The sequence below is a fragment of the Lichenostomus cassidix genome, chromosome 3 (genome assembly GCF_008360975.1).
Source record: "Lichenostomus cassidix isolate B80296 chromosome 3, HeHo_3.0, whole genome shotgun sequence".
Lineage (NCBI taxonomy): Eukaryota > Metazoa > Chordata > Aves > Passeriformes > Meliphagidae > Lichenostomus > Lichenostomus cassidix.
In genome coordinates, this window is record NC_139483.1 from 57350208 (window position 1) to 57363388 (window position 13181).

Below are 13181 nucleotides of genomic sequence, written 5' to 3' on the forward strand. Positions count from 1 at the left end.
GTCAGGCTCCAGATGTTATAAAATATGCTTGCTGACTGCTCACCACACCTTCACATTGAACTGGAATCTCTGATTTAGCACCTTGCCATGCTGAGCTCCCTCCGAAGTCAGAGAGGCACTGTCAGCATTCACATCAGTTACATGTTTAAAATAAGCTTAACTGAGTTGTCTTTACTGAATGCAGGCACTGCAGCAATTTTGTTGTGAATTTTACCTCTTGACTTACCTTTTGCACTATGCATACACTGTATACTCTACCCTTAATAAAGAGTGACTACCAAAAAGCCATCCACGCTTATCCGCTTCATGTCTTATCACATCTGCACGCCATGCCTGTGATAGCTGCTTGTCTGGTTTGCTGAAAACTTTTTAATGGATCTGTGATAACAAGAACACGTGGATTTTGGATCTGGAGAATTCCAGTTTCATGCCAACCCTGAAACACTTAAGACAGTAAGGATCTGAAAGGTCACAGACTTGTCTGAAGAGTTATGTAAGGCTCTTGTCTTTCCCAGTGGAAACTTAAACCCCAATATCTTTAAGTTGACACAAGTACATTTGTCGCTAGCTAAACAGCCCGACCAGGGAACAGAGCAGGGCTGGATGCAATCAAGTCTTTAGGCACCTGGAAGGTGGATAATATGTTGTTCCACACCATTGCATCATGCATGCTCAGGAAGACCCTTGGATTAAACACAAGGGCAGCTGGAGCAGTGCTCAAGGAGAGCAAGAAAACTGAGAAGCAGGTTGTTTGCAGCCAGTGACTGAGCTCTGGAGAGCTGGAACTCCAACACAGCCTAGCCCTGACTTTCAGAGCCTGTGCTGTTGCCTCAGGATTGTCTAAACTCATCTTAATCTGTTTTTGCTCCTGCAGTGTGTTCCCGGGGCCAGCTCTCTGCGGAACATACAACACCTTTCACACAACACCTTAGTGGCCAGGATACCACCTGAGACTTCACCAGGAGTTTTCTGGTTCTGCTTTTGGAGCTGAGCCATAGGAATTATGGAGTGTTTGGGGGTGATACATAGAGCCTGCAGCATGTCAGCAATGGCAGGGAGAGGAGAGCTCTCTGCAGCAGAGACAGTCTTGCAGCCAGCTCTGGCACCAGGTCTTGTCTGAATGCAGCTCAATGTGGCTTCTTCAGAGAAACTTGCATGCCAGTAGGTCTACTTTTGTGTTAATACTAGTCCATGGTGGGGAGTTATTGAAAGCTAACAAATTGTCCATGTGGTCCCTGATACTCCTCCAGCAGTGAGACCAGGAGTAAAATGATGGATCACAAAAATTATATATAACACTAGCCTCAGAGACAACTACAGATGCTTTTTAAATGTCTTCACAATGTTTGCTGCCAGCAATACTTTCTAGACAACTCAACTATTTTGTAGAGTTTAAATCCCTTCTGTTACTTGCACAAGAATGTATTACATTAATGTTAGGTGTCTAAGTCTCTAAATACACATTTAGGTATTTCTGAAAGCTCTTCTAAGCATTAAATGTCTAGGTGGTGACACACAATGCAATTGGAGACATTTAAGTAATGATTAAATTACTTCATTAACATGCAGCATAAATAATTTAGACTCAACCCAATACATTACATCTCCTACAATGACAACTTTTGTCTCAGACAGCACATCCTCAGGGAGCTATATTGACTTGTCTGAGGTTTCAATGTGTCATGTCCTTCTGGTTCAATGTGTGCCCTTGGATGTTAAATGAGGATCTACTTAGCTAGTTTTGCTAAACAACAGGCAACCTGTTAGTAGGTCTTTAGTAGTTCTTCTGGCCAAGGGCTCTTGCAGATCTGTCAGATGGTGCAATTTGAACACAGGAGAACTTGAGTGTCTGTGTCAGGCTTTTTTTTGTTTTGTTTTGGGATTTTTTTGGGGAGTTGTCTTTTTTCCCCCTGAAACACATGCTCATACATTAATCTATGTTTTCCACACTACACAGTGGACAATGAATTTAGCATGAATTCTGGTCTATATCAAATCCAGACAGTGTTCTTATTCCTCAGGGAATTAACCAGAAGGGTTAGAATGTCTTGTATCTTTATTGCTATGAATGATTCCAGCAAGAGCTAATGTTGCCCCTAGAAGAAGGGCAATTCTGGCTTCAGGAGGAAGTTCTAGCTTCCACATCCAGGCGAGGACCTCAGTCTGAGAGCACTTTCATAATCCTATTCCTTTCTGGTACATCCCAGTTTGAACATGCAGGACAGATAGATGAGATTAAGAGCATCCCAGCCGGGAAATCTGCACTCAGCACCCTCTTGCAATGCCTCAGACAGTAACACTCAGTGTTCTTTTCAAAGCCAGTGATTTTTATTCAAAAAGTGCCATATTTTTACTCTCAAATGATTTGCAGCTCAGGAACTCACAAGTATATCTATCTGCAGTGCCTGGTTGTGGTCAGAATAGTTAAATTCTATTTTTTTCTTTTAATCTTTTTTTTTGTCACAGCCTAAGCATTGAGGAGGGATTTCCTACCCTCTTGTGGAGTCCACAGGCAAAAGCAGCTTTAATGAAAAGGTTAGCAACACCTTATATTAAGAGAGGGGTTAAAGAAAAAGAAAGTTAAATCCTTGACTTGCAAAAACACCAGCTGAAACCTGTGAGAAACAGACTGGTTTACTTTTGCAAGGTCTGTGTTGATTTTTATTTTCCACCATAACACTGCAAAGAACTTAAAAAATATTTAGCATAAAGTTCCAAAATTAATTCTTCAGGATTTAAATTAAGAATTTTGGTTTGCAGGCAATTATTTTTCTGCTGAAAACTAAATATGTCAAAGAAGTCAGATAAGTTCAGGTAAATTAGTGCTTAATAGCATACATTTTTCAGTTACAATGTTTTTTATAATAAAAACCCTACAATGTTTCAACCAGCTTTAGTGAAAATTAGGTAAATGAAAGTAACTCTTCCAATAAATTCCTAACAAAAGGGCATAAACAGCTGTAACGCTAATATATTACAGTAACTCATTTATTCTTCTGTTTACATAACCTAATCAAATTATCTTCCCTCTGGATCAGTTGCATGTCAGCCTTCATGGCTGCAGCAGCAACAGAGCATTGATGAAGCATTACAGAGAGCACTGAGATAGAAAAGGATGTGCAGTTTCTCAAAGACAGTCATGAATCTTTTTAGCTATATCTAAATAAAGAACATTCCAGTTTTTCCTGTAAGAAAGGAGGAATGTTTCCAATTTTTTTTTAAATTATTAATTTCCTCAAAAACACAGGATGGAGAAAAAAGAGGATTCTACGTTGCTTTGGGTTTTGCTTAATAAGAGAAAGGATAGTTAAACACACACCAAAAAGCAATATGTTAGTGCTTTGGGGTGCAGACCAGACCGAGATGGAGAAGAAGAGAAAGGGAGCCTTCTGAAGCATGAGGGGAGATAAAAACAGGCAAATAGGCTTTTACTTAGATTTAGCACAACCTTCTCTTGCTCTGTGCCAGTAAGCAGAGGCTGTCACTGCAGAAGCTTGCAGGTGACCCGAGTTGGGAGGGAGGCAGCTGGCCTCAGCCACTAACCCCCATCAGAACTGTCCCCATTCTGCACTTGGAATCCTACCACTGACACTTTCATTTCAGAGCCTGTGAGAGACTGAAGTGTACTGACACTGCAGGTACCCAACACCAGCAGAGCCAAGAGCCTGAATTTGTCCCCTCCTCCTTCAGATCAGATGTTGTTTGACAGAACTGACTGTCACAGCATGTGTGACCACGATATTTTTCTCTAGACCTGATGTAACACTGTAATCATGATAGTTTAAAGGCACATTTGAAGACATAAGTATATGTTTTAAATAAATCAGGAGAGGCAAGATTTGATTCACAGAAGGGATTATGTACTAAAGGACATCTTTTTCCCAAGAAAACTTTCCTCAAAAGATCTTTCTCTTCAACGTGCAAGTAATTGTTTTATCTAGTTTTCTTCCCCCAGGACTGACTGTGTTGCAATACTTTATTAAATACCTCAAGCTGCCAAATCACAACTTCATCCAGCCTCTGGAGCTCACAGCTGGTGTAGTATTGGTTTGGTTTTGTTAAGATTTCAGGGCCCAGAAATGCAAGGCATGAGCTTTGCCACTGTGCTATGTGCACATACTCGTGTCGAACTGTCCTGTCCAAAATGGTGGGAAATATGTCTGTGAGTACTTCCATCTATCATCTCCAGAAATCTACTTTCCCACCAAGTTTCCGGTCTGCTCCACCGTCAAAACTGAGTTTTTCCCAGTGTCATGCTCTGGCCCACAGCACAGCCAGCTCCATTAAATCATGCCCTTACTTTAGGGCTCTCTCCTGCAAACCCTGCACATCTGGTGATGCAGCTGTGTGTAGCACCTCACCTTCCTGTTGGATTTCTCTCTCTTGACTGTAATTATACTGTCTTTCACCCGTTGCATTAGATCACCAAAACTGCCATCCCTTTTAAAGAGCTTTCTTAGATAGCTTGTCAATTTGATTCTTGTTCACCTTTAGCTTTGCTTCCTCAGGGTTAAATACTAACTGGTTTGTTTAGTTTTGGTTTGGCTTTTTTGCTGTTGTTGTTGATTTGTTGGTTGGTTTTGTTGTTTTTCCTGACTGCCTTTCTCCAACAGTTGATATTTTTACTGACTTCTCAGCACCTAAGGACCTGTGCAATGCCACCTTCTGGATGGATTATTTCAGCTCTGCCTGCAGGCCTATAATTTATGCTTTGTCATTTGACTAAAAAACCCTTTAAAAATAGTCATTACAGTTGCAATACTCAGACTGCTATTTCAGTGTACTCTACTGCCTTCCTGTTGTATTCTTTATAAATTAATTAGCGACTCCTGGAATTACTTTCAGAAAACTTTGCTAATATTTATATAGTTTCTTTTATCTTTTCAGTATTTGCATATATTGTCACAGACAGAAACAGGTAACCTGTGAGTGGACTTACATACAGCAAGATAATTTAATTACCTAAGAAATATTGTGCTGGATTTCAGGAAATGACCCAGCACACTGAAACATTTACAGGATACATTATTCAGATTCTCTGCTGTGTGCACAGAGTCAGAAGGTACATGGCCAAGACACTGAAGAACCATTGTATCCATGAGTCAGTGGAAACACTCATGCTTAAGTCACATGAGGCAATTATATAGATATCATTGTCTGAAAATTAGCACCCTAGTCACACCAATCTTTCCAAATGAATGAGAATCTTTCCAAAGGGGATGAGAATGGAGCGAAAACTTTTTCCAACTGATAACAGTCCACAACCTTTATCTACTCACAGGACTGCAGACATGGTAAATCAACCTCAGTCTGCTTTTACAAATGTAAATTTTCATTCTGTGGATGAAAAATATTTTAAATTTGGGTTGATTTATGGTATGATGGTCTGTTTTCTGAGAAGTTGCCTACCTTTCCATGTGCTGCACTGCACTGCTTACGAAAATAAGTTATCCTCTAGGAAGGAGGGTACATTCCCTCAGAGGAATTAAAGGTTTGATTTTCAGAGAGTAAATAAATCAAATATATACAACCCCGATGTCGCTGTTGAGCAGCTAGCAGAGTAATGAATGCATCGGTTCTCAGTGGCAAGAAGGAATGACCTTTATTGTTTTGATTTCATCACATTTATAGAGTTCTCAAAAGTCACCCAGATTGGTCAGTCAGAAGCCTTCCCCCAGGCCTGATTGGCCAGGCCTGCACTGTCCAAGTTCTGGGACACTGTTCCAAAACATCCAAACTTTATCTTTATTTACAAAAACACAAGAAAACTTCCCATGGGAAAAACTGTGCTAGCCACACCCCCTCATATTTATCAAAGGCTGCTGGGGCAAAGCTTCAGCTCTGTCTTCCCAGTGGGTACTGCACTGAGCCCCTTTCCCACAGACAGGATGCCAAAGTGATGTCTGGGTGCTGCCATGCAGCTCCTCTAGTGAGTACAGAAGGAAGATGACCCTATTTGGTGACTCAAGACATTCTGGTGCATCTGGCTTTTCTAATATTATGGGCTGATAATTTTTTTTATCAGCCCATAATAATAGTGATGATTTTTATTTCTCACTGTGACAATTAGCAGAAATCAATACCTCATTCAAGCAACGCAATCAGCAGTGCAACATTGTCCAGTCAGGGAGGAAAAAAATGTGATTCCACAGAGTTTGAAAATTATGTTTTCAGAAAAAAACATCCATGGAGCAGCCCTGGACCAGAACAGCACCTCTAATCTCACACACTCACCACTGAACAAGCAAGGAAGGACCTGCAGGCAATTATATTGGCCATTTCTTCTTGCTTTGGTGGAAATTGCAGGTAGTGAGTGGTATCTGCACAGCCTGGGACCAGCTTACCTTTCCCTCCCCCCTCCTTTTCTACTGACTTGAAATCTCCTAAGTTTCTAATTTTTGTTCTGAAATATGACTTAACAAGTCCTATTAACGCCTTGCTCCTTTTGGTTAGATTATTCCCAGGTTAGTTGTGTTTTGCTCACTGCAAACAACAGCAAAGGGAATTGGGAACCCTGGAGAGGGCTGCATTTGTTGTACCCACAGAACTCTTGTGCAGTTTTGGGATTGCTTTTAACACATGTTATTAATTAATCCTCCTGAAGGGAACAATTGAACCAAAGGCTGTCACATTCAACTAATTCTATGTGTGTTTTGATGTTTTCTGTCATATATTTTGCAATTCCTCTACTTCATCACTAACTTCACTAAAAACTGCTTTTTGAGGTCACAATCAGAAAAAAGTTTGGACAAAACAAAATTATGAAACAGAATGTTTTGAGCATGATGAACTATTGGGATTTTTCACTTTATTATGAGATTAATATCAGCAAATTTGTCATAAATGAAAAAAGAGACAATAAAAGGATAACAAGATCAATAAATGGAAAGAAAACATTTTCTTTTATATTAAGACAATTCTAAAGTGAAGCAAATATACAAGTTGTTAATTTCAAAGATAAATGACAAAAAATTTGAATTTACTCTTTTTATTGACTTTCTGAACTAAATTATCCTCTTTTAAATACTTCTTTTTCAGCTGATTAATTTGAACAAGAGGGCTACAGATGGGGAAGGCAGTGAGTTCTTTTCCCTCCATATTCAGTTCCAATTTCAAGATGGTTTAAGTTGCTACAGTTACAGAGGTACTGCATCTAAAGCTGATCGTGTTGGTGTGTCCTACATGAGTACTTGAATGGATAGAACACAGACCGATGTAACTAAAAGCAGGAAAACATAGAAGTAAAAGTTACATAAAAATAGGATGCAGCAGGTGGAGGAATTTCTTGTGAGTGCTTTGGACAAAAATTTTCCAGTTACAAACCTTAAGGTCAAATCTTGCCATTTCTGCAAGATATATGAAGAGAAATTACACATGACACCCCATGGAGACCCCCTGTCTCAAAGGTGGGGTGTGCTACACCTAGCAAGATTTTAAATGGAACTGAGAGGGAATATTTACCCTACAAACATTCCCACCATTCTGCATTAATGATAAAACACTCAACCAACTTCTTCAGAGGTGATCACTGCTCACTGCTAAGGGAGAGCAAAAGCCTGCACTATGGACTATAGGGCTGTAGTACCTGTGACAGAAGATTTGAGATATGAGTTTTCTAGCTCCATGTAGGTCATTTTAGTAAACCCACAGCCTTCTCAAACTATTATATTCTATTTAAAGAGCCCAGATTGACTCTTTTGGTAGCTGTTAGGAAAAATTTAACAGCAAAGGGGCACAGATGATGGCCCTTTTAGAAAATCAATAACCCTTTGAAGTTGTCTTGTTTATTTTAAGGAACTCAGATTCAGAGGTCACTTAGAGGTATTTATATCTTAGCGGTTATGTGCAGCAGTTTCAATAAAAAAAGGTGTTGGCTATGTATGACTTCACTGCAGATTGAACCACATCTGATGGAACATTTATCCTATTTTTTTGGGTTTTTCTGTGGATTGCTAGGCTGCATAGCACATTCAACAAAAGCTGAGTTTAAGCCTGTAGGCAGCAATTTTGTCTGAAGAAGAAAGGGTAAAGAGAAGGAACAGTATGATGGCCATTTTTAAATTTTGCAGTAGCATTCTTAACTTTATAAGTTAATATGTTCTAAAAAGCTCTTCTGTTCCAAAGTGGAAAGATGTAAACTATCATTATTTGAGCCTTCTCTTAATCATGAACTGGCCTCTTTTTCCATGGCCAGATGAGAAAAGAGGGGGAAAAAATAAAACCAGTGGAAGAACAAACATCTATTGGAAGCATGCAGCTAGCAGCAAGAGACTAGCAGATGCTCCACAGCCTGCTGAAAAGTGGTCAGTTTCTCACTACATGCAGCAGGCAATTGAATCAGGCCCTACATACGTAAGAGCTAGACAAAGGTACAGCACAGTAGATATTCTGTAGGACATCAGTGCAATACTGTGATTGTTGTAGCTGCTACATATTTTAATATAGGCAATAAAATAAACGGTAAAACTTAAAACTCTTTCCCCTCGGTTTCATCTTATCTTCTTTTTTTTTTTTTTTTTCTGGAATGGCATGAAGAGTTTCCTTTCCTAGTACAAATTAGCTACAGCTTTGAGGTGATATAATCCGTTCTGATGCCTGTTTATTTCAAATCCTTTTTTTTTTGTCCATCAGGTTAAGACTCTGGTCAGAGAAAAAATATTGGTATTCAAAACATTTGAAGCTAAAGCAAATATCTGAAGGAAGGAGACAAGAAAGAGGGCTTATATGACATTTTTGGGGATCTTCTGAATAAAGAGTGATCATAAAATTTTGGTGGTTTTAAACTGTGACATATATGAAACCTTGTGCCTGTAGTTGGAGAGTAATTCAATCTTACTTCATTCTCCTAGTGTCTGATGCCCCCCCAGTTTGCTAGATTAATATTCATTGTTTCTTGGAAGAGAAGCCAAAGCTGCTTCTACTGTTCCTCGGTCTGTTCATACTGTAGCAGAAGGTAAAAACCTGACCCCTACTGCATGCAGTTGTAGATTTTCTATAATGAGGCTACCAAACCCAAGGGACTAGATGCCTATCTGTGGGGCACATAAGAGAAGTTTTGACATTTAGCTGCGTAGAATCTGCAAACCTCAAACTGAGTCATCCTAGGGGCAACTTGACACCTTTTGTTCTGAACTCACTGCAGCCAAGGTTATAAAGGGAATGTTCACAGAGCTGCTACTTGGTTTTTGAGATATTTTCTACCAGTCCTCAACAGATTACAGAGGGTCTATGCCATGAATGCATTCAATTGGTTGCTTTTCTTTTCTAGTCTCATTGCATAATCTGTCTTTAGAGGTTTCTTCTGTGGAAATGGATGAGTTTTAGTCTCTCACTGGGTGATCACCATCTACGCTGCCATGTAAAGACTGTGCCATAACAACTTGTGATTCTTGCTAGATCTCCTTTTTGGCTAAACTGCAGGCTGGAATGATGGAGAAAGGAAAAAGCAGAGCCTAGAGTATTGGTGTGTGCAGAAGCAATGGCAGAGCAGGCGAGTGAGGAAGAAATGCTGCTAAAATTCTGGGAGTAGCAAAGATCACTTTCCTGATCTTCTGACACTGCACTTTGGAAATATCATAAAACAATGTTTTCCTCATTTCTATAACTCAGCCCTGTGTCCCCTTACCTTTGATGTCTCTTTGGTTTACCCAGCAAATTTTGTCAGGATCCCTTTGTGTGGGTTTCTTCTTTTATTTTGCATGGTTCCAGAAAGCAATTAAGGTAATTATGAATTGAAGATGAAGAGGAGGATGAAGATGATGATGAGCTGTAAAATAATGACTATTGACTAGTGAATTTTTCTTTCTTTTTTTTAGGAAACATTATCAATATTGGGAACAGAATTTTCTGTTTATTTAAAACATATGCTATTATGTTAATTACTGTTGCTGGAGAGTAAGTTCCATCCTAAATAACATGCAAATGGTCAATGCTTTTCTTTAGGTCATTCAGCAATATAATTAACCCATAAATTTGTTCAAGCTGGAAACCATCATCCATCAAAATTATGTGCAGCACAGGGTGTAATAGGAAACTAATTTCATTTCAGGTTCTGGCATGGATATTTTTATTAAATTAGCAAACGGAGATGACAATGATAATAACAGGAATTCTTGCTGATGGTGGAATGCATCAGTAATAACTGTCTGGGAAGCTCTGCCTGACTCTTTGCCAAATATTGGCATCATTACTATTTCTATCTAAAGCTAGAGGTGCGCAAGTGAGATGTGATAGCAGAGAATGAAACTGCCCCATACAGTAAATTATGCACCACTTACACACTGCTCAAGCCTTGGAAAGACGACACCCATCAGGAATATGAAGCCAGAGTTGGGCTGCTCCTCCTCCTTTCGTCATGCATTGTGCAGACCTGGGGAGCTGCACAGAAATGAGCACCTCGTTTCTGCATCACTGGTGGCCCTGGAGCTTGTGCCACCCACACTGCTGGGTGTGTGTGTCTGCTGGTTAGGGGCCAGGGCAGGGGAAGGAGGTGGGAGGCAGAAATACAGTCAGGAAGGTGGGTCCTGATTTGGATAGTGGGCTAGGAAGAAGGTGAGCTTTTTCAAAATCCCACTGTGCTGATGTGGCTTAAATTCCAGCTCTTTTAGACATTATGCACCATAGTGAGCATGAATCCTCAGACAACATGTGGTTGAAGTTTTACACACATGACAAGAATATAAATGGCAAATACTGTGACCTTCAGTCAGTAAATATCCAGAGCCTCCGCCATGGCACACAGTGACTGTGCATAGCAGGGGCCCAGCATTTCCCCTTTTCTTCGCCCAGAGCTTTATCCATTTAATTCAGTCATTTGAAATCTGATCATGCTCCACAAGAAACAGGAAAGGTAGGTGAATACAAGATTCTAAACTCAATCCCCAGGTAATGCTGGTGTGGGAGCTCTAGGGAGGAGCCAGTGAAATGCATTTAGAGACACAAATGTGTAGCATAACTCCATCAGCATCTCCGATGATAACAATCAAAGATGGCTTCTTTACAGCCTATGTCCATGCATTATTGCTAGTAGAGGAAAATGAAGGAATCATCCTCTTTTAGTTAAAAGGATGAAAAGGGCATGTTCTCCCAGTCAATGGCTTTTCTATAGGAGTTAACAAAAATATTCTGAGGGCATACCATGCTCTTAGCAGTTCTAATCAATAAATCTGATCGATAGTCTAGTAACTGTGCCTTCATAATTATTTTATGATTCTATTTAAAAGGCTATTTAACTATTTTTATAGTACAGACATTTCAATGAAAAGCTTATTTTATAATCTATGTTTCCCTCCCAGGCTATAAAATCATTTTTCAACTGGTTACTTTAAATAATCATATGACAAAGACTTTTAGATATTTAAGAATAAAAGGTGCATGCTTATGATAAGTGAGCTAACAGCAGGTGAGGACCAGGATTTTCTTCATAGAATACACAGTTTCACTAGGAAAGCATTTGGACACCTTGTTTCCACAGAATGAAAATGAACATTGATCAGCGATGATCTTGTCTTACCTCTAAGCCTAAAAAAATTGTATACAAGTGGTGATCTGCAGGTAAAGTATTCTCACCGATGAATGGTCACTTTTTAATGGGAAATATATTTTTGAAATCATATGGTAAAAGATGTATTGTTTTCAGGAGAAAAACTGACAGGGATCTCAGCTGAAGTTTTATAAAACAGGAGTGACTGGGTGAAACAATGGAGATTATATGACAAACACAGACAATAATCAAGGTGGGGCCTTAATTTGGAAGGGATTTGCATTATACTCTCATTAGGGCACCATCTAGTGGGAACATGGGGGAAACACCTCTACATGTAGCAGCACTAAAATCACTGCTAATAAAAATAGCCTATTGAAAATTAATATGCATACAGCATTCCTGCAGCTAAAAGACATATCAGAATGGCTTTTTTCCTTAGAAACTTTAATTCATGGAAGTGAGAAAATGACATTCCCAAGCATCAGTTATCATAAGAACTCTGTGTAGGCATACAAGTCTCTCTATGTCGTCTCTCCTCTCAGCATGCCTTGAGGCCCAGCAAGAAACATCCATGAAAAGGTTAGTCTTGCCTATTTCAGACCTTTAACTTCGCTGCATTGTGTTTGCAGTTAATTGGACTTCTCTATTATTATTTGGTTAGGATGTCTAGTAAGTTGTCCACTGCTTTAGCTATTTGTAAATCTTAGCAACGACCGAGATCTATGATGAAGCAGAATTAAACTTGCGCTTCCCAATTTCTGCAGCTCTTCCTCAGGCGAGGCTGGGCTCTGGGGAGGAGGCGGCATTCCCAGCAATCGGGCGCTGCGGGCTCTTTGCTCTGTGCCGTTTATGTGCACTGCGCACGGGGGTATCCTGCAGATGAAGCAGCCCAGCCCCAGGACCCTGGCGAGCATTTGGCCCTGTCATTGTCCCTTTGAAGAAGCGGGGAGGACACAGAAGTGCCCCAAATGCTGCTCAGGCAGCCCGGAGGCTCTCCGTCACTTCCCAGGTAGCTGGGCCGGGAGGAGCCCTGGCTGTCGCTGCTGCCGCCTCCTTGTCCGCCCTGTGAAGCCACCCTTCATTTTTCGTGTCCCTGGCATCGCTTGCCCCCTCTCCCAGCTGTGTATTCTGCGTCTCTGCGTTTAAAGACATCTTTAAAGAGATGTACAATCTCCCACTCACTTTCTTTGAATTGTCCGTTCCCATTTAGAGAGGAAATGAACGCAACCTGAAGGCAGGCAAGGCACCCAGGCTATTAACATAGCAACGTCGTATTTTTTCACTGTCATATTGTTTCATTGCCTTTTGCCCCCTTGCTCCCTGATACAACAGCATCTTTTCCCTAACTGTCGCTCTCCCCACCCTTCGCCCCCATTTCTTCCCTTCGCGCAGGTCTGCGGCTGCCGGGGCTGCCCCGTTCCCCTCGGGCCTGTCGGCAGGCGGGCTGTCCCCGCAGGCCCGGGCGGAGCCGCCCGTCAGGGGCCGCCCAGCCCCGCTCGCTCAGCCGCCCGTCAGGGGCCGCACCTCCCCCGGCCTCCCCCCGCCTCTCTCGTCACGGCGGGGCGGGGAGCACCCGGCCCGGCCCGCCCCTCCACGCCCTGCACCGCCACCGCCCCCGCCGCACCCCTGGGAGCGGGTTCGCCGGGGCCGGGTAAGAGCCGGGGGAACTCCGCTGGGGCGCCGGGGGTGCCGCCCG

At 41.3% G+C, this 13181-nt stretch overlaps 1 protein-coding gene across 2 annotated transcripts in view; it reads left to right on the forward strand.

The window, feature by feature from the left end:
• Positions 1 to 13004: 13004 nt before the first annotated feature.
• Positions 13005 to 13181, forward strand: part of STX7 (syntaxin 7) — a 36172-nt gene continuing 35995 nt past the window's right edge. For both annotated transcript variants that reach the window (XM_085055939.1, XM_085055935.1), the window contains exon 1: positions 13005 to 13136. The gene's annotated coding sequence lies outside the window, so the exon portion shown is untranslated. The remainder of the gene's footprint in view (positions 13137 to 13181) is intronic.